Source organism: Macrotis lagotis, chromosome 1 (genome assembly GCF_037893015.1).
Source record: "Macrotis lagotis isolate mMagLag1 chromosome 1, bilby.v1.9.chrom.fasta, whole genome shotgun sequence".
In the NCBI taxonomy this organism is placed as follows: Eukaryota; Metazoa; Chordata; class Mammalia; order Peramelemorphia; family Peramelidae; genus Macrotis; species Macrotis lagotis.
Genome location: NC_133658.1, coordinates 167,721,804 through 167,749,107, shown reverse-complemented (window position 1 = coordinate 167,749,107; position 27,304 = coordinate 167,721,804). Strand labels below are relative to the sequence as shown.

Here is a 27,304-nt window from a genome sequence, read left to right as displayed (position 1 = left end):
AGGTTAGGAAGAAGAGCTTTAATAATTATCTGAGGCACAATATGAAGTGGGAGGACAGTAGTTAATCTGATTATAGTAATGACATTTCTAATTTATTTACTTGGAGTAGTGATTGTGGACTTGCACCATTATTAGTAGGCTTACTCTGTTTACAGGAATGGCGATAAATATTCAAAACTCTGCTTCTGAATAATGAAGTCAGGGCATTTTGCTTTTCCCTGCCCTGTTGTCTAATCTGATCTAATTGTCTGGTTTTGAACATCTTTTCCTGGCCTTCATGGGTGAGCATCATCACTGTGTGTTTTTCTGTTTTCTTTTAGAACTCCTGGGCCTTGTCTCACAGTGCATCAATATCCGATACACTTGTGACCCAGAGAGCTTCGACTGAGAATTAGTTGTCTCTGAGCTTTTTAACCATCCACATGAATACTTCTTTTGCTGAGATATGGACTGTTTCATATGCCTGATTAGTTGATTTGCCAACCTTATAATTATTGCATTTGTAATTTGTAAGTAGGATTAATTCCTTAAGACAGTCAGCGTGTAGCACTATCAGCTGCATGCAAGACTGCAGCTTAGAAGTCTAAGCTCCATTTTTTTTTGAGGCTAGACTATTGATGAAAAGGGGAAGGGGTGGAAAAGAGTTCTGGGATCAAATGTACTTGTCAGCCCAGTTGCTTCCTAAAATTCCCAGTCCAAGCTATATCATCCCTTTCATTCTTTATCTCTAGAACCCCCTATTGGGACTTTAAAGCTTGAATTTCTGGCATATGATCAGTTTACCCAATCTTTAAAAAAAGGAGGTGAACAGAAGGGAAAAGACAATATAAGCATTGAACTGCTGGCACCCTTTGTTATACAAAGGTCTTTTTTCTTAGAGATTTTTGTGAAATTGAAGATTGAAGATTATTGGTAATATTGATTTGCCAGTCAATGAACTAATGTATGATTTTTTTCTTTACAGGAAGGACTAAGTATCCTATTGTTCAAGGAGTCATCTTACCAAAAACCAGTCCTTTGGAGAATGGATCCACTTGCCTGTTAAATACTATTTTTTTCTCTTTGTAGTAAAGAACCAAGAATGAAATAAATTGTGTCTACCTGCTGATTATGAATGAACTATAATCCTTGTAGATTGCCCCTGACTTAATGATTTTAAGCCCTGCTGGAAACCTTTCACTTCAAATGCATCAGACTGTATGACTTGCTTTTTTGTTGACTTCAACTGAAGGATAAAGATAGGGCAGTGGTTTTGGAAATGTGACTCAGGAATATTCTAGGGAAGATTTAAATTCTCTGATTTTATTACAAATATTTTGGAGAAAATGATCTGTGAATATTACTACTCTGTACAATCATGACAGAAGAATGGGTGGAGAACATCAGAAGCTAGTAAAAATTAAACATCTCCCAAATGAAGACAGAGGTTTTAATTTCTAAGATTGTCATAATAATGTCATAGATATAGAGCAAAAAAGTCACTAAAATATATCAACATAGGAATTCAGAAAGTGGTAGTTTTTGAGTTTGGTCATTTTTTTTTCTAACCCAGAATCATTGTAAGACAGGCTAAATATATTGCATTCAATCTAAATTTAAAGTTATTGATTTCAAATGATTTGGGATAATTTATACCTTTTCTGTTAATGTTTTTTTGTCCTTCCTTTTGAAGAGGAACAATGACATCCTGGAGTGATGTTTTGACTTGTTCAGGCGTCCCTGAACATCCATAAATTGAATTTAAGTGAGGCAGAGTTGCACAAAGTCATCAACCTCACTCTCTCTTTGAAATTCAGTAGTAAGGCAAAAGTCAAGACAACTGGTGATGGTGATGGATATAGTAGATGAGCCTGGTGTCTTTGATGTCTGACTGAGTTCTTGCTTAAGGAGCCTTCAAAGTCATTGGAACAAATCTTCCCAGTTTGTCTTGGGGAAGTCTTCCCATGCTTGGAATGACACCCCAGTTCACCAATGGGTTCAAGATCTGTTCTTTACTCTCAATCTCTTAGCTTCTTCTCACAGATGAGAGTTGAGTGAATCAGGTGGGCACTAAAAGTAGATGAATAACCCTAAAAAGGGCTCAGTAAGTCCTCACATAGGAGGTGCTAATCTCCTTGGAAGAGTCCACACACACCCCATATTAATGTAGTCTTTAATATAACACAGTTCTCCTACCATGCTATCACTAATAATACCTTATAACAATGTTTTAGTCACACAGTTTTTAGAAATGCATTCATTATATTGAGCCTCAGAAGGGTTAGTAGTATCATCAAAAAATTGGTAAAGAGGCACATAGTAACTGCTTCAACATGGTGCCATTGAAAATTTTCTACTTACAATGCTATGAACATCAAAGATGCTCGTGGTATAGTAGAAAAAGAAGTAGACAAAGTCAGAAGAATTTTAGATTTAAATCTTCCCTCTAACAGTTATATCTTCATAACTTTTTCAATGCAGTTATATGGTCCAGGGCTTAGAGAGGCGGACTTGGAATCAGGAAGATCTGAGTTCAAATCCAGCCTCAGACACTCATTTAGCTATATGAGTCTCTGGGTGTCTGCCTCAGTTTCCTCCTCTATAAAATGGGGACAATAATGGCACCTACCTCCCAGGATTGTTGTGAGGATAAAATAAGATGCTATTAGCAAAGTGCTTTGCAAAACTTAAAGCACTATATAGATGTTAGTTGCTATTGTTATTACCTATGATATGAAAGAATATTATGCCCAGGTAGGCTCTGGTTGTTTTGCCTGAGAGAGAAAAATCATTTGTCTGAAACAATTGAACCCTGGATGAAGTTTTCTCATCTGGAAAATAATGATAATAATACTGTGATAGCTCCTTCAGAAGGTTGTTGTGAGACTTGGTAAACCTTAAAACTATAGAAGTATAAGTTGTTGAGTCTTATTTATGTCAGAAAAAGTGGGGTCTCTGGTTTCAATCCTCCTCACCACATTCTGAGAAGTCCTCATTGGGCATTCTTGGCAGACTTTCCTAAGCCCCAGAGGACAAAAATTATGTAATTTCCTTTACATCTGTAGGCTGAATTTGATTCTTCCCTATGAGCTATCATCTGGCACCCAACAACCATCTGCAACTGGTAGAACCTTCCTAGATCCTGTATCCCTGGCTTTCCATTACTCTTGTTCTCCCTATTACCAGGGAACTTAACCGTCCTTTATAAGCATTACGTATGTGTTTGTGGTTTGTTATTTTTACAGTCATGACTATTCTCTGGAGATGTTTTGATTACCAGAAAATTAGCTACTTGGTATGGCATGCTATCCTCTAATCTGCTATCTTGTGCTCTACCTGGGCAATGAAATTATCTAGCTGGACTAAATTCCCCTGTTGGAATGAGTATCTTCATCCTGCTGTTGCTTCTTCCTTTCAGTGACCTTTTGCTCTGAGGACAGAGCTAAACAATAGATCCTCCTCCAATCTATCTCTTAGCTCAAGTGGTATATAGTGAACTTCCACATCCCCTCCATTTATCAAGATTCCAAAAATCAATAAATAAGCATCCAAGGCTCTCATCCCAACAAGACATGGAAGGAACATGATAATCAGATGTGCTTGAATGAGCATGCACTGTTATAATTGACCTTTTGACTTAGACTCTAGGGTTTCCACATGGTCAACAGCATGTTTCTAAAATAGTCTGGTTCTAAGTATTATTCTAGATTGATGCTTGCCAAGTCATATACTTCATTCATTGATTTTCTCTGGTGGTATAAGCCTGCATATATCAGTAAGAGGTTTATTATCACTAGAGTGACTAGCCTTTTTCCTGTTCCCTTCCAGAGACAAAAAGTCTATGTACGCAAGCTCTCAAGGTATGTTTCTTCTATTATCCAGGCAAGAAGCTTGAGTTGGTAGGATTTTTAACATACTGATCACAAGTCTTATATCTCATACAGACATACATCCCACACCATGCTAGGCAAGCAGATCCTGTTCAACACCAGCTCCAAAGTTTTGTCTTGATTAAGATGTCCAGAATCTTCTTGGAATCCTTTCATGTCCATAGGCTTTTGCTCTCCCTTGTATGAACTATTATTCCAAATCATACCTCCAACATCTGCCATACTCTCAACAAGAGAAATCCACCTGAGAAGTGAAGTTTGATTTCTTTCTTTTGGCTTATATCCCTTTATGCTACAGATGAGCTCACTGCTAATTGTGAACAACTAGGGCAGGGAATCACTGAATCAGAGAATTGAGAGTTAAATGCTTGCCATCAAATCCAACCTAATAGATAAATGGAATTCTCACTATGATATACTTGGGACAAATGGTCATTTAGTCTCTGTTGAAAACCTCTAAGGAGGGGGAACCTACTCCTTTTGGATAGCTCTAATTGTTAGGTAGTGACATCAAACCTAAATTTATCCTTTGGTAAATTTATATTTTATTTCTCTTTTTTTTGTTTTTTTTTGCAAGGCAATGAGGTTAAAACTTGCTTGAGGACACACAATAGTTAAGTAAGTATTAAGTGACTGAGGTCATATTTGAACTTAGGTCCTCCTGACCCCAGAGCTGGTGCTCTATCCACTGCACTCACCCTTTTAAATTTATATTTTCAACCTGCAGGTCCTGATTCTGCTCTGTGGAACCAAACAGTCTTTTACAAAATATCCCTTAAAAATACTTGAAGATAGTTATCATACCCCCCACCCCAGTCTCCTTTCTCCAAGCTAAATATAACCAAATTCTTCAATACTTGTTTCTGGTTTTCCTTTTTCTAACTCACTAATTTATCAATACTCTCTTAAGCTACGGTTCTAAGAAGTGAGTGCTATACACCAGATGGGGTCTGAGGAGGGGCAGAGTACCCTGGACTCATTCTCTCTTTGTTCCTGGAATCTAGTCGCCTATTAATACAGTCTGAGATTTCATTAGCTATTGTGGCTACCACATCAAATTCTTGATTCATATACAATAAAATCCCCAGTTCTCTTCCAGAATAAGTGCTATCTAACTATGCCTACATAACTTTGCACTTTGCACCTTGTATAGGTGATTTTTTTGTACCCAAGTGCAGAACATTACACTAGTCCTTTTGAATTTCCTTATTAAATTTAGCTCAAGACTTTAATTTCTCAAGATCCTTTTAGATTCCTCCAGTTGTTAGCTATCTCCCCAGCTTTGTTAATGAACACAATAACTATATCTTTATTCAACTCATCTGTTAAAATGCATATTTTAACAGCATAGATCCCCAATATCACTGAGAAAGACTCTGCAAAGATGATGACATGACAAACTTTACTAAGTGCCTACTAAGTGTATGCATATAATGTGCTGGGTGCTAAGCCTGGAGTCAGGAAGAACAGAGTTCAAATCCTGCCACAGATATTTCCTGTGTGTCTGAGTCACTCACTTAACCCTGTTTGCCTCAGTTTCCTAATCTATAAAATGCAATTGAGAAGGAAATGGCAGCCACTCTATATCATTCCTAAAAAAAACTTTACATGAGGTTATAAAGAATTGAATATGAGGGGGCGGCTAGGTGGCACAGTGGATAAAGCACCAGCCAAGGAGTCAGCTGTACCTTTGTTCAAATCCGGTCTCAAACACTTAATAATTACCTAGGTGTGTGGCCTTGGGCAAGCCACTTAACCCCATCTGCCTTGCAAAAACCTAAAAAAAAAAAAGAATTGAATATGAGTGGAAAATAACTGAACATACCATCCCCATTTTATAAAGGATAGATTACTGATACTGAAGATTTTTTTTTTTTGCAAGTCAAACGGGGTTAAGTGGCTTGCCCAAGGCCACACACCTAGGTAATTATTAAGTGTCTGAGACAGGATTTGAACCCAGCTACTCCTGACTCCAGGGCTGGTGCTTTATCCACTACGCCACCTAGCCGGCCCAATACTGAAGATTTTTAAACCATTCTGAAAAGAACTTCCTTTTGGTGACTTTGAATATTGAAAATTACCTGAATGGAAAGGAATGTTTTTGGGGTTTTTTTGCTTTGTTTAGCTTTTGCGTCAGAATTTTGTATTTTGCCTAGAGTTTTCTATGAGGCAAATCAAAGTGTTTTGTAGTGATAATGTTTTTCACATCTTAGATCACTCATCTCCATAGTGGGACCCATGAAAACATGACAAAGAAAGGGAAAATGTGAGTTGATATTGGGACTGTGGGAGAATAGGCAGACTCAATCAGTGCTATTAGGGTTGTGAAATGATTCAACCCTTTAAAAATACAATTTGGAACTATAGCCAAGAAGTCAGTAAACACCTTTGAAATGAGTAGTACCACTACTAGAGTAGACCATAAAGCTATCAAAGAAAAGAACTCATATTACAAAAAAAAAATTAAAACAGCATTTTTGTTGTAGCAAAGAATTGAAAATTAAATGGGATTCCTATTAATTGGAATATGGCTAAATAATTATGATATATGAATGTAGTGAAATATTATTGTGAAAGAGATGGAAACAGAGAAATCTGAGATAGAGTGAAATGAGCAGAGCTATGTGTACAGTGTGAAGAATAATAAACATGGAGACTACAAATATTATCCAGAAAAACTTTTGAAAAATGTAAGACTAATTAATACCATGATTAATAATGGCAATATCATCAGAGAACTGATGAAGAAGCAAACTATTGTGTGTGTCACTCTCTGACAGAGAGATGATCGATGTAAGATGTAGAATGAGATATACATTTTTAGAATAGTTTAGAATAATTTATAGATTTTTCGAATATGTTCATTTGACACAGGGAGGGCTTAAAAACTGAGAGGGTATTTGAGGAATGTGAGGAGGGGTTGAGTGTTAAATACATTAAAACAAAAAAAATAAAAAAATGTTTTTTAAAAATTAAATTTAAAAATGAAAAATTTAGTTTTTTGGTATTGTTTTGTAGCTGCAATGAAACAGCTTCTCTAGTTTGACTGCCCCTTCATGCTAGATCTTCTTTCTGTCCTTAAATCAAAAAACACAGTGGGTATAGTATTACATATCTGCAAATCCTGCTGTCTGGAAGGCTGATGTAAGCTGAACTGCATTGGGCTAAGCCAACTGATGTCCAAACCAAGTTGTTGGGTTTTTTCCCCCCAATATGGCAGGCCTCTGGAAGCAAGGGACACCAGGTTGCTTCTTTGCCTAAGGTGCAAATTGATACAGGTCAAAAATTGAGCAAGTCTAAATTCCCATGTTAATCAATAGTGGAATCAATCAGGCCCTTGAGTGGCAGTTGTACTTTCAGATTTGGAGAGATAAAAAGATCCAGTATCAAATAAGCAAATATATATATATATATATATATATATATATGAATATAAATATATATTATTTAGCTATTTATCCAGGGATAGTACTTTCCTTTAGATATTGAAATTCTTCCCCCATCCTCTAGTCCTTTTTTTAACCCCTTAGTGTGAGAACTATATTACAAACAACTGTCTTTTGACTCTTTTGCCTCTTCCTCTGTATTTTCTCCTTTACCAATGTCGTCCATCCCATGACTTTAATTGCTATCCCTGTGCAGATGACATATATGCTATGTTATATTATATTACATATATCATATATAATATAGTAAATATGTAAATAATAGCTACATTTTATATAGCACATTAAGTTTTTCAAAAACCTTTACAAATATTATGACATTTAATTCTCTTAATAACCTGGGGAGAATGATACTATAATTATCTCCATTTTACAGATGCATAAACTGAGCCAGGAGAGAGGTTAAGTAATTTGCTCAGGGTTACACATCTTGTAAATCTTACCTTAAATCTGAGATCAAATTTGAATTGAGATCTTCTCGACTCCAAGTCCAATCTGCCACCTAATCTATCCTTAAAGGTACTTTTCCAGTGTAATTTTCCAATGTAATGAGTTTCAACTTATATTCACCATGCATTTCTCCACTGCCCTTAGTAATATCTTTAATAACTTTAATTTAGTGACTTAGATCTTTAGTAACTTTAGTTCTTTAGAGACAATATACTCTATGACTTGCTATCATTTAGCTTCACTAAAAGAATGTTGACTGCTAGTTTTAGAAATAAGTCCAGGGGTCCTTAAAAGCAATCCGATAGCATAGCATTACATAATAATTTATATGTGTGAGACTTATCCTCATTAAAATAATTAGCTCTGTAAGGGCAGAAGTCGAATCTCATCTAAGCACTGTATTTCCCCCATTACTTTTTTGTGCACAAGTATAATAAGTAAAAATAACAGTATTTGTTAAATAAATGATGAAGTGCATAATTTTCTGCATAATACTCCAGAAACAAAAGTTGGTTCTGGGGCAAATTTTAGGATTTAGATCAGGATTGATGAAGGGGAGATCAGCTGTTGAATTCAGAGGGCAAATGGGTTTTGAGTATGGCTTAGGAATCAGACAAAGATCCAAGATGAGGATTATGGAATGAATTAGAAGTCCTTCTTTTATGCTGGAAAATGCATTGGATTAAGAGACAAAGCATTTTGACTTAATAGGTTCTGGCTCAGCTACCAACTTCCTTTATAACCATGGGAAAAATATTATTTGCAGTATTATTTTTTCAGTTATTGGATGTCCATATTCTCTACCTTCCACATTCTCCCATCTCTCAATTGAGAGATCCAAATAAAACTCTTAATACAAATGTGTTTAGTCGAGCAAAAACAAATTCTCACATTGGTCATGTTAAAAAGAAGTCTTTATCTAAAGTCTGACTTTATCCCCTCTCTTTATGGAGGTGGCTAGGTAGCATGTTTCTTTAACAATCTTCAAGATTCATCATTGTATTCCAGAGTAAATACAATTTGTCCTATTGTAAAGACTACAATTGCTGTTGTTATTATATAAATTATTCTCCTAGTTTTGCTCCTTTCACTTTCCATCAGTTCATATGTCTTCCCAAATTTGTCTCACATCATCTACTTTATCAGTGCAATAATATTCTATCACTTTTAAATATTATAACTTGTTCAGTTATCTCCAAATAATGGATACCATTCTCAATTTCCAATTGTTTACCTTCAAAATGGCTCTTTCTTTGATCTCTCTAGGCTATAGACCTATTAGTGGCATCACTGGGTCAAAGGTTATGTAGAGCTTGTCTTGGTATAAATTTATTTTCCAGGTGAATTTCATTATTTTTTTTTAGTTCTATAATGTAAATCTTTGGTAGTCTTATTTATATGGTACCAAATAAGTAATATTTTTTTTGCAAGGCAATGACGTTAAGTGACTTTCCCAAGATCACACTTATAGATAATTATTGAGTGTCTGAGATCGGATTTGAACTCAGGTCCTCCTGACTCCACTGTACCACCTTACTGCCCCCAAAATAAGTAAATTAATTTAGATAGTATTACGCTTTTTATTTTGATTGCTCAGTCTACCCATGAGCAATAGAGTTCCTCTGTGTGGAATACTTCCAAGTATTTCAAACTTTCTTCAATGATTTTAAATGGAATTTCTTTTCCTATCTTTTTCTGATAGATTTTGTTGGTAAAATACAGAAATGTTGATGATGCTTGTTTATGTAAAATATATAATAAATGTTCATTTCATATTCTGCAACTTTATTGAGGTCATGTTTCCATTTTTAAGTTGTCTCTAGAGTTCTCCCAGTTAACCCATCATATCACCTGTAAAAAGATCAAATATTCATCTTTATCTGAGATTTTCCCTTCAGTTTCTTTTTTTTTGTATTATTACTATAGCTAGCCTCTCTAGAATGATACTGATTAGTAAAGGTGAAAATGGAAGGCTTATTTTAATTCTAATCTTACTAGAAAGAACTCTAGATGTTCTCAAGATAATGATGGCTCTTGGCTATAATAGTTATTGTATATCATATTAAGGAAAAAATCAATTACTTTTAGTTCTTTATAAAATGAGAATAGATATTATACTTTGTCAAAAGCTTTCCTACATCTATATAATCATGATTTTTGCTTTTTATATTTATGTGGTCAATTATTTTTTTTAAATTTTATTTATTTAACCTTCATGGATCCTTAACTTTTCTATATATGATTAGCAAGATACAGCAGGAAGAGCTAAAAAAGAGAGAAATCCCATTCAAAGTAACTTCAGACAATATAAAATACCTGGGAGTCTATTTGCCAAGGCAGACTCAAAAACTTTTTGAAAACAATTATAAAACATTTCTCACACAAATTAAATCAGATTTAAATAACTGGCAAATATCAACTGCTCATGGATAGGTAGAGCTAATATAATAAAAATAACAATTCTACCAAAACTAAACTACCTATTTAGTGCCATACCAATCAAAATTCCAAAAAATTACTTTAATGAGTTAGAAAAAGTTGTAAGTAAATTCATATGGAGAAATAAAAAGTCAAAAATTTCCAGGGATTCAATGAAAAAAAGTGCCAAAGAAGGGGGCTTAGCCCTACCTGATCTAAAATTATATTATAAAGCATCAGTCATCAAAACTGTCTGGTATTGGCTAAGAAATAGAGTGGTGGACCAGTGGAATAGACCAGGTGCAATAGCAGGAAACGATTATAGTCATCTGCTGTTTGATAAAACCTAAGAGTCCAGCTGTTGGGACAAAAACTTTCTTTGATGAAAACTGCTGGGAAAATTGGAAGTTAGTATGAAGTACCACCTCACACCTCTCAGACTGGCCAGTATGACCAGAAAGAATAATAATCATTGTTGGAATCATTGTGGGAAATCCGGGATACTTTTACACTGTTGGTAGAGCTGTGAACTCATCCAACCTTTCTGGAGAGAAATTTGGAACTATGCCCAAAGGGCAACAAAAATGTGCATACCCTTTGATCCAGCAATACAATACTATTGGGTCTATACCCTGAAGAGATGATGAAAAAGGGTAAAAACATCACTTGTACAAAAATATTCATAGCAGCCCTGTTTGTGGTGGCAAACAAATGGAAATCAAGTAAATGTCCTTCAATTGGGGAATGGCTTAGCAAGCTGTGGTATATGTATGTCATGGAACACTATTGTTCTATTAGAAACCAGGAGGGATGGGAATTCAGGGAAGCCTGGAGGGATTTGCATGAACTGATGCTGAGTGAGATGAGCAGAACCAGAAAAACACTGTACACCCTAACAGTGACATGAGGGCGATGATCAACCTTGATGGACTCACTCATTCCATCAATGCAACAATCAGTGACAATTTTATACTGTCTGCATGGAGAATACCATCTGTATCCAGATAAAGAACCATGGAGTTTGAACAAAGTCCAATGACTATTTCCTTTAATTTAGGGAAAAAACCCTGATCTCTTATTGCCTGATTTTGTTATTTCTTATACTTTATGTTTCTTCCTTAAGGATATGACTTCTCTCTCATCACACTCAATTTGGATCAATGTATAACATGGGTAACATGGGAAACAATGTATAACAGTCTTTACATGTAAAGACTGACAGATTGCCTTCTGTGGGGGGGGGGAAGTAAGATTAGGGGGGAAATCTTTAATGGAAAAAAATTTATTTATTTAAGGCAATGGGGTCAAGTGACTTGCCCAAGGTCATACAGCTAGGTAATTATTAAGTGTCTGAGGCCGACTTTGAACTCAGGTCCTACTGATTCCAGGGCCAGTCCATTGTGGCTCCTAGCTGCCCCATGTGGTCAATTATGTTTATAGTTATAGCTTAACCTTCCTGGTGTAGATCCCACCTGGTCATATACTCTTTGTAATATGTTGTTGTAGTTTACTTGCTTATATTTTATTTGGAATTTTTAAATTGATATTTATAAGGGATATTAGTCTATTATATTCTTTCTCTGTTTTGACTCTTCCTACTTTAAGTATCAAAAACCATATTTTTATCACAGGAGTTTGGTAAGACTGATATATATATATATATATATATAATTTCAGATAGTTTGTATTATTAGAATTAATTGTTTTCTTCATGCTTGATAGAATTTGCCTATAAATCCATCATTGGAGGATTTTTTGAAGAGGAGGGAAGTTCACATATGATTTGTTAATTTACTTTTTCTGTAATTGTGTTGTCTTCTTTCTTGTTCTGTTAATCTGACAATTTTATATTTTTGTAAATATTCATTAATTTTAGTTTAGACCATTTTATTAATTTTTGCAGTTACTCCTAGACTGAATCCCTTTTCAATGTGCCCTGGATCTATGATCCAGAGCTGTTTAGTGAGTAAGTTGCTAGTTGGCACTTGATCCTTAATCCAGCACAAGACTCAACCCTTTTGGGTGGATCTGGGAGCATCTTCTTTCCCTAATCCACAGTTCTGATCTTCTTTTAGTTGCTGTGCTCAAATGTTCCTCTTCCCCATTTTAGCGCTGTCTTCCTTGATTCCTTAAAATGACAATGTGAATCCAAGTCCTTCTTTTTTCATAGGATTATTTCAAAGTTCAAAGGCAATAAAGTATATGGAAATATTTTTAGACATCAATCATCAAATATTTATTAACTGCCTACTATGTGTTTGGAGTGGGGAGATATAAAGACCTAAATGAAAAACCATCCCTGCCATCTTTTAGTGTGTTATATGAACTTAAGGTATTATTCTTGTTGCTCCCAGATCCTTCTATATAATACCTGGCCTTTGGGACAATCTTAGTTCAGGTCTTTTCTCAAAGTTTAGAGAGGTCAGAGGATCCCCCTGGCTTTCTGTCCACTCCCCAAACCTGCAGTTCCCACCTACCACAGAACATCTTCAACACTCAAATTTATATTGTCAGACCTGACCATGGACCAGGGATTGAGAAGGCAAAGAAAGAACTGATGTCTCAGAGTCCTGGCCTCTGTAGCAGATGGTAGGTTTTCAATCCCCCACAAACTTCCAGTTCTCTGCTCCCAACCTTAAGTATCATTTATTAAAGGATGTAAATACATTTCACTGTTCAGGTGGCATCGCAACCACTCAAGCTTTTCTCTCGTGGTTTATTATAAGGCTGGCTAAATCCTTCAATGCATTTAATTCCCCGTTACCTATTATTTATTCCCTCCATCTGCATTGTGTGGGTTTGTGTATGGCATGTATATTTATATAAATTCTTATTTATCAGGTTCATAAAATATCCTTTATGAGAGGGAATGTTAGAGGGTGACCCAGATGCACAAGAGGAAATGTTTCATCTCTCAAGGAGTGCCTTATGTGCACCCTAGACGTCCCCTCCCCCTTGTGGATCACACACAGTGCTTAATGGTTTTTAAAATTAGAGCATCTGTTAGCCTGAAAATTTATTGACCTACTGTGTGCATAACAAGTGGAATTTAAAATATAATCAGCTAAGATAATTTTTGTTAAAACCTGATTTTTGGAAATTGCATTTGGTGGAAATTTCTGAATAGTATTTCCTGCTTTACTCTGTGTTTGTGGGTGCATGTGCTCATGTGTAAGCACTTGTATATGCATGAGTAAGGGAGACATTTGAGTCACATATGCATATATTGAATGTGCTAGATATATGTTTATAGTATTAAAATCTACTAAACCTTAAAAGCTGCATGAAGACTTGGGACATCCTTTTTTAGTAGGTATAAAGGTACAACAGTACATGTATGTACAAACCTATACAAATAAACAACATGTATGTGTATCATGTGTGTATTATATATAAACTTATATGTACACATGTACACCAAATACATTCTTCAGAATGAGAATTGATATAATGTAATGGACAGAGAACACATGGGAGTCAGGAAGACTTATGTTCAAGTTTTACCACTGGCAGCCACAGAGGGAGAATTTGACTCCAAGTCTTTCAATTTCAGAGTCAGTGCTCCTTTCACTGTTACATGGTCTTGAATTTCTAAACAAACAGTACAAATAATGGTCAATAAGCAAGATGAACTAGAGGGTCCCCCATCTAATGGCAGGAGGCAAATTTTACTTCCCAAGTATTGCTAACCAAGAAAGTGTGGAGGAGCAACTTGGTGCCACAGTGAATAGAGTACTGGTCCTGAAGTCAGGAAAACCTGAGTTCAAATTTGAGCTCACTTATTAGCTATACTGCCCTGGGCAAGTCACTTAACCCTGATTACTTCTAAGGAAGGAAGGAAGATAGTATGGGGGGGTAAGAGAATTAAAAAATACTGTCTCTGATTGGACAAATCACTTAACTTCTTAATGTACCAAGAATTCTCTAGGACTCTAGGTTGCAGATGACTTGTCAATCTGAAGAGGGAGAGGGAATTTCTGCAATTAGAGTTCTAAATACTGATGAAATCCCAGCTCTGGACCCAAAGAGATCATTGGGACTTGATGGAATGAGCCCCATGACAGGAACATGACAATATATACTTCATTCAAAAGAAATAAGAATCAATTACAAAACAATGTAAATGTAAATAATAACAATCTAAGTCAAATGCTATAATTACCCAAATTAGCCTCAAAGAAGGGATATGAGGAGGCAGCTAGGTGGTGCAATGGAGGAGGACCTGAGTTCAAATCCTGCCTCAGACACTTAATACATACCTGTGACTTTGGGCTCCATTGTCTTGCACAAACCAATAAAAAAGCATATAGAAGGGATATGAGAAAGTATTCCCTCCCTCTTCAGATTTTTTTAATCTGTAAAATGGGGATAATCACTTAGTTAACCTCTCTTACAGGGTTATGGTATAACTCTATGGAGATAATGAATTAATAGAATTTTATAAATGTTAAAGGGCTAGGTAAAAATCATTTATTATTACTATCACCATAAACAATAATTGACCTGGGAAAAATTGTATGACATGGTTGATAGAGTTCTAGAAGTCTTGGGATTTGAAGTTAGGAATACCTGAGTCCAAAAATCTCTTTGATGCTTGTGAGCTGTGTGCCTATGGGTCAGTATCTCACTGTCTCTGAGTGTTGGGCAAATCTATAAGACATAGAAGGGTTGGCATCTGCTATGATGAAGGCTATCCTCATAATGACATAATTATTAGATTATATTCTAGCAAAATCCTTAAATAATACCTTTAGTGAATGAAAAGTATAGGACTTTTCTTTACATAATAGTCTTAGATATTTGACATACTGGTTTTTTTGGTTTTTTTATTTGATATTCTCTCCAACCTTCCAGACACTAAGTTGTCTCTGCATTCTTATTAATGTCAATATGCCTGCTTCTATTTTGCTCTGTGCTAAGAAGATAACTAAAGTTGAAATAATTATGTCTAAAATAATTATTTAATGAGCTTCTAACACGAATAAAGTGACTAGGTTTGACTAGGCTCCATGGATGAATTTTGAGACATTTTTGTCTGCTACTCTGACCATTAATAACCAATGGGTAGTGAAATCATTTTAAGTCTTGAAGTGGAGACCCTCTCACCACTTGTCAAAAATGTTATAAACAAGATTCTTGCTTGCTTGTGGGTGTACTGGAAGACCTCTGAGTTCCTTCAGACTGTGATATTTCTTGATTTTATAATGGGCTCAGGAGAGAATTTTGTCCCCATAGGAGTCAAGGACAGGTATACATTTTTCTACAATTTCTTGACCTCTGTGTGATTCAGTTTTATCACTTTTAAGAGAGGAATGTATTGGGACTGCATTGGTTAGAATACTGCAATATCAATCATAGGAAAAGAAAGAGCTCCAAAGTACCAGGCAGAATTCTTCAAAGTGAAAGACCATGAAGACAAACTCTAACTAAAACTGTATTATTTACAACATAAGAAGCCCTTTTGATACAGCTCAAGTGAGTAATCACTAAGAAGCCAAGAAATTCTTCTAGCAGCAAATGATTTAAAGTAATTAACAAGAGGTTGTCTGTGAGATGCCTGTCCCAAAAGAATGATGATACTTTTCCTACACAGTTCTGAGGTTTAGTAAAAAAAATGGCAGCACACATATCCCTAGATAAGAGGCATCTCAAAAATTCTAAAAATTACTGTAATCTGTATGTGCCACTATTTGTTTTTTTCTCTATGGTTTCTAGATGTGACCAATAATAGAATTTAGGGTTTATAAGAAGGGCTGCAAATCATATGGTCCCAGTGAAAAATGTGTTAACTCCCCCTCCCTACCTTTGATAATTTATATGGAGAAAAGCTTTTCTACCAGATGACAATTTTAGATAACTAAAAGCTTTAGTTTTCAGATTTCAGACATTCATTGCTTTAAGATATCATTTTTTAAGCATAAGATCAGAAAAGGGATAAAAATGATATCCAAACTAGTGGAATTTTGGATTATGGATTTATTTTTTTCCCCTTCCTATATGGCTTAGCCTATATTAGGAGAAGAGAGAGGAAGAAAAGGGAATGGAAAAGCCAGAAAGATGAAGTTAGAGAGGAAGACAAGAGAAAAGAGAGAAAAGAAGAAGCATGAAGGAGAAAAGTGAAGATTTTTTTTTCAACAAAGAAGCTAAAATATCAGTGTTTACTTGAGATGAAAGATATTTTTATATCCTCAAGCAAATATACATATCTTTTTTAAAAAAACCAAACTTCTATTGATTCCTTTTGCATATAAATTCGATTGATTTCTGAATGTGTTCCTCCCCAATTCCATCCGATCATCCTTTCCTAGTAATAAAGATTTATTAAAACCTAAAAAAAATGTTGAGTAAAATCAATCATTGCACTGATGTGTCTGATAGCATATACAACACATCATCCCTGTAATTTCCCCCACCCTCTCTTCAGTGAAAGAAAGGGGGTATATTTTCTTATCTCCTTTCAGGGATAAGCTTGGTCATTATAATGTAACATTCAGTTTGGTTTTGCCTTTCTTTCTGTTTACATTAATGTGGTCATGTATATTGTTTTACTGCATCCCACATACTTAACTCTTCAGATGCCCTCTTGGAAAAGGGTTGATTTAAACCTGAAGCCATACTGGTTTTTTTTTTCATAAAAACAAAACCTAGCACAGTAGTGATAACAACACTCCCTTTAGACATGGAAAATAATACTTTTATTTAATCATTGTTTTTTTAGAGGAGATGGCATAGCAAGCATATAGTAGACACTTAAATGATATTGTCATATTTCTTCATGCCCACTGTTAGCTGTTTCTACTGCATGTCCAATAGACATCTCAAATTCAACATGTCTTTATGAAACTAAACATGGCCCTCTTCCCAACTTCTCTATTTCTGTCATGGAAACCACCATCCTTTGAATCATTCAGATTAAAAATACCTAGGAACTATCCTTGATTCTACCCTCTCCATTGCAAATATCTGTCATCTCTCTCTCTCTCTCTCTCTCTCAGTTTCCATTCATGTGCATACCAGCCTTGTTTAGGCAGCTCATCTCCTTTTTTCCCCAAACTATTGCAATGGCCTCCTTATTGTTCTTTCTTTCTCTTTTGAGAAATGAGTCATTCTCCTCAGAGCCTCCAAAGTGGTAGTCTGAAGCTTAGGTCTGACCATGTCACTCACTTCCCTGCTCAAAAAGCTTCAGGGACAATCTAAAAAGCTGAGCAGTCACAGTTAGGGATAAGAATGACCCCTTTGGACACCCAATGGCCTCTACCTGCTGCTGTTTATTCAAGAACTCTTCCTGCTTGGGGAGGGAGAATACCAATGAAAAATTCATATTGACAATAATGTAGAGAAAGGAGAGGATCCAATAAGAATTCATAGCCTCATTTATGACTCACAATACACAGGGAACAGTCAAGAGCTACAAAAATATAGAATCATAATGATGATAAAAGGAGTCTATGGGAACTGAGTTTGTTGAGATAAGTGTTTACAGAAGCAACAAACCAATTAATAAAATAGATTGAGGCCTCTAACAAGTTCTTAAAGCATCTCTGAGATCTGGAGTCTAAGGTCATTTTTAAAGCTAGTATCTGACTAGAATCAAAGAAAATGGTTGAATAATGAGGAAGACAATGAAGATTATGCAAAATAAAAAAGCAATTGATATAAGGTAGGCAAAAAAATTCTCTGAACAAAAACAGACAAATCAGAAAAGATGCAAGGCTATATTTTCTAAAAAAATTCAAGGAACTAACTTATCTAATTATGAATCACCTATGATATGTATTTTTTTCATTATTGGGATCTGAAGAGCCACTGAGAACTGAAGAGTAGAGAAGATTGCAAAGAAATATAGAGAGAACCCAGAAAGGATTCTAAGATGATTATACTAAATGAAAGTTGTGTGTGTGTGTGTGTGTGTGTGTGTGTGTGTGTGTGTGTGTGTGTCTATATGGATATATGTAGGTGTAGGTTTACATTTTTTTCTGACATCCCAGGGGAGAAGAAAGAATCTGAGTAAAATCCCTGATGCTGAGAAATTGGGGACCAACTATCCTAGATTAGCTAGTTTATAAAAGGTTTCATTTCCCTTTCCATATACATCTATTTTATTGTCTGTAGAAAACCAATTACATGGTTTTCAGTTATACATGTGGCTTATTTCTCAGAACCAGACCAAGACTAGGACCTTAGAAGAGCATGCCATCTAATATTCTTTTATTTGTGAATAAGCATTATCTTAGTGGTTTGTGGGGTTAGTTTAGAAGAAAACAAGTATTCAGAGTAGGCCCATAAGTCATGAAGAAGAAAAGAAAGAGAAGGTATTGATGCTTGTGAAAGTGTATTATCTCTCTCACTTAGTAGTGCTGTAATTTTCAATCATGTCTGACTCTGCGACACCATAGTAATGTTTGTCCTTCATTTGCAAAGAATGCCATGACATCAGGGAAGTGATACCATGACAAGCACATGAATTAGATCTGAGAGAGGAAATGCTGTTTCTAAGTCAAGAATCACTTTCTCCTCCAGAGCTATCTGGGTCCAATGGCCAGATACGAATTAGATGATTAGAGATCGTCCTGGATATGAGGCAGTCATGATTTGCTCAGGATCACACAGTAAATTAATGTTAAGTATCTGAGGTTGAGATTAGAACTCCTATTCTTCTGACTCCAAGACTAGTGCTCTATCTACTATACCACCTACTTGCCTGATCCCTGTCCATGGGATTTTCTTGGCAAGAATACTAGAGTGATTTCTCATTTCCTTTTTTCACTTTTTACAGATGAAAAACTGAGGTAAATAGCAGTTAAATGACTCACTTAGCATTGTCCAACTTAAGTGTCTGAGACCAGATTTGAACTGAGATCTTTCTGACACCAAGACTGGTGATTTGGGTGATCTGTGCACTGAACCATCTATCTGTTCTCACTGAGTACATAGCATCTATGAAATAGTGAAATTTTCATTTCTTTTCAGTTTAATTCCAACACTGACCTCTGGGTTCTTGCTATCAGACTGCCTTACAGATGAAAGGATCATATGATAAACTCCTTTAAGGAGTGACTAAGCCTCTTTCTATAGTCTCTATGATGGGCTTGTCTTATTACTATAAGTCTATTGAATAGAGGATTAGTGATGTCCCAGTTTAGTTCTTTTAAAAGACCAGTTTGGTAAACTCATACTGTTGGTGCTTTGTGTTAATAAAATTACTGTCATATCATTAATGCTTTGTTGATAGAGTTGTAAACTGATACAACCTTTCTCAAGAACATGAACAAAGGACAATAAAATTGTTCATATCCTTTGATTAAACAATACCACTACTAGGTTGGTATTCCAAAGAGATTACAATAATATTCATAGTAATTCTTTTTGTGGTGGCAAAGAATTGGAAATTGAGAGGATGCCCATCAATTGAGGAATGACTGAACAAGTTGTGGTATATGAATATAATGGAATATTATTGCTCTAGAAGAAATGATGAGCAGGCAGATTTCAGAAAAACTTGGAAAGACTTATATGAACTGATGCTCAGGAAAAGAGCAGAACCAGGAGAATGTTTCACATCAACTATGATAGACTTAGTGCTTCTCAGCAATATGGCTATCAAAGACAATTCTAAAAGACCTATGTTGGAAAATGCCATCTGCATCCAGAGAAAAACTATGACATCTGAATGCAGATCAAAGCATATACTATTTTCACTTTTAAAAACTTTTTGCTTTCTTTCTCATGGTTTTTCCCTTTTTTGTTTTGATTGAAGTTTAACTTTATGGAAATATGTGTAATACAATTGTAAATGTATTACCTCTATCAGATTACTTGCTATCCTAAGGTGGGGGGGGAGGGAAGAATAGGAGAGAGAAAACTTTACAAAATTGAATATGGGGGGGGGGGACAGTTAGTTGGCACAGTGGATAAAGCACTGACCCTGAAGTCAGGAGGACCTGAATTCAAATCAGACACTTAATAATTGCCTAGCTGTGTGACCTTGGGCAAGTCACTTAACCCCATTGCCTTAAATAAAATTAAAAAATAGAATGTTGAAAATTATCTTGACAAATAATTGGAAAAATGAATAAATTTTAGAAAAGAAAAAAATTGTCATACGTGTCCCATGGAAAATTCTTTATTGATTTTATATCTCAGTTCACAAACTACTGATAACTCCTCTTTTTAACTGCCTTCATTAAAATGGGTTTTAAAATTAAGATTGTATAAACACATGATATAAAATATGAACTCCAGAGAGTTTCCTTTCTTTTTAAAAAGTGTCTACAATGTCCTAATCTTTGTATAATGTCCAATTAATGTTCCTTATTCATGTATTACATGCATTAGACTAGAAGTGGTTAGGTTTTTTGTTTTGTTGTTGGGGTCTTTTAAAAAAATCAGAATGTAATTAACACTCTTCCTGCAGAAGAGTACGAAGCCTAAAAATGTCACAGTGCTTTATTTGTACCAATTTGAGAGATACTGGTGGTGGTGTTCAACTGTGACATCAGATTCAGATCTCACACAGACAAAATAAGGAATTTAAGAATATATAACTTTGTGATCTCAAATACCCAGTGGCAAAACTTATGAAAGCTTCACAGATCTCTGACTGGTAAGTTGAATTTTTACATTTTTTTCTTCTAAATAATATATTTCCCACCTGCCACAGTGCCTTCCAAATGCAGTGCCTTGCAGGTAATAAGAACTTATACTTGCTGAATGAGTGAAGGGATCAGTATCCATTTAAAAAACTCAGAAGAGACACAATGACATTTAAAGAAAACACAACCTTCCCCACCCCCATCTGTCCCTGACAACCACTGGAATTAAACTAAAGAATTTGTTGAGGATTTCATTCATAATCCCTTCAAAATGAGTTAGTACCGATATGTACTAAATGGATTATGCATGAGTCCCAAAACAAATCCAGTGGCAATTAATGTTTTAATAAACTGGTTGTTAGTGTATGCAATACCAACAACTAGTCAGGAGGGATCTTATTGTATTTATAAATATTAATTAGTTGTTTGTTACTGTGGAACTAAATTTAAAATAAATCTGTAACATCACTGGCCACTTGGGTGAAAAATCTCAGTGGTGACTGTAATTAGAAAATAGATGTGAGAGAAAAGTATTAATTAGTTGGCTAATAGTAAGATTTCTGCTAATTGAAATGAGGAGCCCCTATCTTGCAAGATGATGAAATATGGTAGGTGTGAGGGTGAAAGAGAAAAGAGACCCTTTGGGATTTTAAAATAAACATCAAAATTCAGTTAACTCTTTCATAACTAAATTGAAATATGTCCTCACTATTTGGATGACGATTGGCTACCTTCATATTAATTATACAGTGAAAGGGTTGAAAAGGACCAATAGCTTTTGTTTGGCAGAATGAAACATCATTGTCAATTAAGAAATAAAATAGGTCCTTGCCACCACTCCTCAGGCCTTCCCTCTTTGCTTGTGTCCTATATCTGGATCCTGAGTGCATGGGCTGATAGAGTTCAGAAATTATATTGGAAAGCATAGTGTCCTGTACACTTGGGGAGCCCCTGTTTATTTATTACTTGTTTTAGACATCTGTGTGATGGTCAGTATGAGCTGTCTTTTCACCAACAATGATGGAAACTTCTCTCTGCCTTAATAGAAGTCCTTGTGAGTTGCTGTGTTCAAAGTTTAGTGTCTAATATCCTTTGTTAGGATTTTTGACTTTCCAAGTAGAAGTAAAGTCGAGGTATTTTCATGAATCTTTATATTTGGAAAGAACTCTAGAGATCTTAAAATAGCACTAAAATGCTAAAAAACACCTTCCTCTTCACCAATTCAGAGTCCTAATGCATATAGATACATACATATATATGTATGTATATATGCATGCATATATATTTTTTATCATGTCATTCCTTTACTCAAGAAATCTTCAGTGCTTCTTCCCATTGTCTTCTGAATAGTTTACATCCTGATCCTGCTTCCCTACTACAAACAGGCATCATCAGCCTACCCATTCAGTTTTGTAAGCAAAATTTAAACTCCAGTAGAATGGAAGTTCTGTAAGGATAAGGATTATTTCTGTCTAAATCATGTAGGACTCAGTGCTAGGCAGCCAGAATAGTCATAGTTTTAGGGAGTTTAGTATCTTAGGAAAAACAAGAATGGAAAAACAATGTTACAAAGGAAAATGGGGCTAGTGACAAGAGGATCCCTACATACTGCTATGTGAAATTCAAAGAGGAGAGAGAATTTTTACTTGGGGAGGGAAAAAAAGTGGTCATTTGAATTGGGTTTTCCAACCTAAATAGATCATTTTATAGATTTATAAATTTAATTAGTAGTTTGTTATTCTGCAACTAAACAAAATAAATCTGTGACATCACTGGCCTCTTGGGTGAAAAATCCCAGCAGTGATTGTAATTAGAAAATAGATGTAATAGAAAAGTATTAATCTGTTTATTTTGACTATTAAGCTTACTAATTAAATTTAATTCAATAGAACTCAGGGTCTAGAATCAGGAAGACTTAAGTTCAAATTTGACCTCAGATCCTACATGCTGTGTTAGCATGAGGAAGTCACTTATTTGCCTCAGTTTCCTCATCTATAAAATGAGTCAGAGAAGGAAATGGGAAAACATTTTAATATCTTTGCCAAGAAAACCCCAAATGGAGTCATGAAAAGTCAGAGATGGGGCAGCTAAGTGATGTGGTGGATAGAGTACCAATCCTGGAATCTGGAGGACCTAAGTTCAAGTTTAGCCTCAGACACTTACCAGCTGTGTGACCCTGGGCAAGTCACTTAGACCCAATTGCCTTCCCCAAAATAAATTGTGTTTAAAAAAAGAGTCAGATATTACCAAACAGCTGAACATTTAATTAAATTAATCATGTATTATTAATTTTAAATATTTAATTAAATTAATCACTTTACAAAAAAGGAAATTTAAGGTCCTTACTCTGTATTTTGACTGAGAGTGAGATAGAAATTTTGATCAATCACTGGCAGCCTTCTTCCCTCCCCCCAATTGCTTTGCAGACATAGAATAGAATTCTATATCATTCTTTACCCTTTGGCCAACATTCAGCATTTTCATCTCCCATTCTGGTATTGGTGGATCCCACCAGGAATCCATCTATCTGTATGCCCGATGAGCTTTAGAATTTAAAGAAAAATATATCCACTGGAAATAATAAACAACCATTTTAGCCATTTTAATGTGACTTGATATTGGGGAAAATGTCTTTATGGATTGTAGCAGACAATGAAATTTCTGTCGGGGACTCTAAATCACTTAATGTTGAAAGGGATTCCCAGATGGCCTTATCAGTGTCTATGTAAAATTGTTTGAGACCTCTATTAGCTAATAAATCAGATTTGGGCCTTGGTTGTCTGTCATTTACTCAAACCCTTGGAGAACCATAGTTACTGTATATTTCTATACAGTATTTGAATTCAGAATTGAAATGCCTGCTTTGTTGCCCGTTGGGATAGGAAATAAAACTCCATAATAGAATGTCATTTTTTAAAAGTCTGCATGCTATTATTGAGATGATGGTGTACAACAAACTCATGGGATATCATTTGTTATTGTTGTTTCTACTATTTTATTGAGTAGTAAAACTCATTTGTTTCATTAGCTTATATGGGGATTTGTAAAGTTTGGTTAATGATAAAGATGCAGGTAAGAATTAGCTCACCAATCTAGAGTGCTTTTCTTTAATAACCTACGCTTATTCTTAATCCTATGCAGAATAGAAGCTCCTTATTCCAGACCTTGATAGGAAACGTGGGTAAATCCCTCACCATGCTTCCCTACTACTCACCTCAGACAGATTTAATTAGTCCCACATGGACAGGTCTTATTAAAGTAAACGTATATTTTGGCACAACTGCTTTCCTGTGTTCTGCCCTGTGGAGGTGACCCCTGATTTAAGTCAGCTATGCAGTGCTAAGCAGATAATTACTGTGTGCTCTTGTTTATTTTTGCTTGGTGGGTCCTGAAGAAAGGAGATGTGAGAGAGAGGAGTGTGATGTGGAATCATTCTTATGGTTACAGAATTAGCAGAACTTTGAGAGGGGAGCTGTTCTACAGGAAGATGGTAGAGTTCAGGCTATCTAGGTATTTTTTTTGGAATGGAATGAGTAATAATAATTTAAACTATTATAGTTAATGATTTGTTAACCACTTTACATATTTAACTCCTGGGACTATCCACACCTCAGCAGGGTCATCTAGACAAGACAGAAGATGGTGATGTTTATCTTTTGTTTTTGAAGACCATGACATCAGGGAGGTGATACCATGATGTGGCATTTTGAATTGGATTTGAATGAAGAGATACTATGCCAAGTCACCAGTTCCATTTTTTTCCCCCAGAGTCATCTGGGTCGAGAGACCTGATATGAATCACATGACCAGAGATAGTCCTGGTTGTGAGGCAATCACAGTTAAATGAGTTGCCTAAGGCCACACAACTAGAAAGTGTCTAAGGTCAAATTTGAACTCAGGTCCTTGTGACTTCAGGGTTGGTGCTTGCTACCCACTCTGCCACCTATCTGCTCCTAGCTTGCTCAGACAAGACTACCACTAATTCCAAGCACTTCATGGGCATTTATTGACTCAAAACCACTGCTTATGAGCCCTTACTAATTCTAGATAGTCAGAGAGCATGATTCAAAATAAAGGTATTTAATGAAAGAGCATGGTAGTAAGAGGAGTAGCATTTATTCCATAAACTAAAAGTTTATTTAAGCAGAGATATACACATTTTTAGTAGCAATACTGCACTCATCAAGGGATTACCAGTGACAAAAGGTCTCATATCTGATACTGAATGAGTCTTCTAGTAATGTCATTGGCTATATTGCTTGTTCCCCAGTGATTTCAAAATCTCCACCAGGCTTGCTTATGAAGATGACAGATAGTCTTTGCTGAAGGTCTTCTGTGGCCACTGCTCTACCCAGAAGGAAGTTATGGAGCTTCTTTCTCCTTTCCAATTCTGGCTATTTTCTTTTCCTAGGTAATGTATATTCTGCCAAGAGGACTAATTCTGTCCCAGCTCTAAAAGAGCTTTAAGTCAAGGGACATTTCTGTTATGAAACTTTTAAACAAAGTAAAAGTCCTAACAATCAAAGTAATTAGACAAAAAATAAAATATCAGAACAAAAAGCTCCCAATGTTCCTTATCCTTTTTCTGCCTTTTTCAAAGGTTTGTTTGACTAGAATAGGTATTTCTTTTCATCTGGGAGATCCCATGTCCCAGTCATCAAACTCTTTGCAATACAAAGTCAGAATCACTTCAGCTAACTAGTGCCCTCAAGTTCAAATATGTTTTTTCTCCTCTATTTCCTGATCACAAGGCCTTTATAGCTGCCAGAACTCTCACTCTGACAGGATCTAAAAGTCCATCTAAAGATTTAATTTCCAATTAGAATCAGAATTCATTTTGAAGCTTCTCTTTCAGCAATTGTCAATGCTCTCTGGATTAATAGCCCCCAGTTTCTCAACCCACAAACTATTTTGTTCTCCTTTGCAAATGAGTGGGAGTAGGAAAGATACAAGAATAAATGCTAAGTCTAAGGGTCAAGTCATTATCTTTCCCTTGACTAGAGAAATGTCATAGCTACACAATCCTAGAAATAGCTTTCTTACATAAACATTATACTCTATGAGCCTCAAATTTTACTCCTGAGGAAATTGAGGCTCAGAGATATTAAATAAATTGCTCAGGGTGGCATACCTTGTTAGAATCTGAGTTAAGATCTCAATATAGATCTTCTTAACTCTAAAAATAACATTCTATTTATGATGGCCATCTCAAGGTAATGAACCTAGTTGGATAAAGCTCAATGCAAGTTGTTTCTTTTCATAAATTTGAGATCTTTCATAACCCAAGAAGCTAAGATTTCATTATGAGATGGAAATTTTACTTTGATAACTTAAAAAGATAGATTTATATAATATTCTAAGGTATATGTATATTTAAAAAAATTTAAATTTAATTTAAAATATTCTCATTGGAGCCTCACATCAACCCTAGAAGCTGTGTTACTATTATTCCCATTTTAAAGAGGAAGAAACTGAGGTGTATGGAAATTAATGGACCTGCCCAGCATCACATTGCTAGTAAGTGATGTTGGATCTGAACCCAGATTACTTGATTCCGGACCAATGCTCTACTTCACCACCTAGCTGCCTATCATTTAATAGAACTTTCCATTACTTGTTTCACGTATTAAACACTCACTTCCACAGCCATGTATCTAATCATTTGCCAAATCTTGCAGTTCCTATTTGTACAATATATTCCTTTCTCTCCAGTTATATAGCCATCCTCTTAGTTTAGCCCTAAATCACCTCTTCCTTGGATTATTTCAGTTGACCTGTTTTGGATTTCATGTTTCCCAATATGGATCATTCTTCTGCACAATTGTCAAAGGGATTCCTAAAGTTCAGGTCTGAGTATATTCCTACTCAATAAATTCCCCTAGTTTCCTATCACCTCTCCGTTCAAATATAAAATCCTCTATTTAGCATTTCAAATTCTTCATGAGTAGGACCATTCCTGCCTTTCCAGTTATCTTAGCACATTACTCCTGCCCTCTGTGAACCAGCTACACTGGTCTATTCCTCACATAATAAAGTAGGGGTTAATATTGGACAGAGACATGTTTTAGTCAGTCCTGACTAGGTAACTTCTACCCCCATCCCATTGTTCAGGTTATTAAGATGAAGTCAATGGACTTTTGGTAAAGTACCTGGCCCTACCCTGAAATCCTTCCTCAAAACAATGGTCTTTGCTCTAAACTGAAAGGATTAAGTCTTTGAGCTACTACCCCTTATCAATATATCCCTAATTACCTCATCTCAGCCCCAACTATATCTCCCTACACTTCCCTGTGTCCTCCTTAAAATGCTCGCTCATTCTTCAGTTGGACTGCTTGTCTTCTTTCCAGAGGGCAGCCCACTCTGGGGGAGTGTGATTTTCCCCCAAACTCTCCTTCCACTATTCCCTTCCTTACACCTTGATTTTTTTTCCTTTGGGAAGCTAGCCTGCTCTTGGGGAGCATCATTCCCCAAATAACCATTCATGTTCCTATACCTTTTCTTACTGCTCAACCTTTCACAGTGACTTTGA

The 27,304-nt window shown here is 35.6% G+C and overlaps 1 long non-coding RNA gene across 1 annotated transcript in view; it reads left to right on the top strand.

Moving 5' to 3' along the window:
* The first annotated feature begins 17,693 nt into the window (after positions 1-17,693).
* Positions 17,694-27,304, top strand: part of LOC141514682 (uncharacterized) — a 44,384-nt gene continuing 34,773 nt past the window's right edge. Inside the window, exon 1 of the long non-coding RNA XR_012476080.1 lies at positions 17,694-17,843. This is a non-coding gene — a long non-coding RNA (uncharacterized LOC141514682). The remainder of the gene's footprint in view (positions 17,844-27,304) is intronic.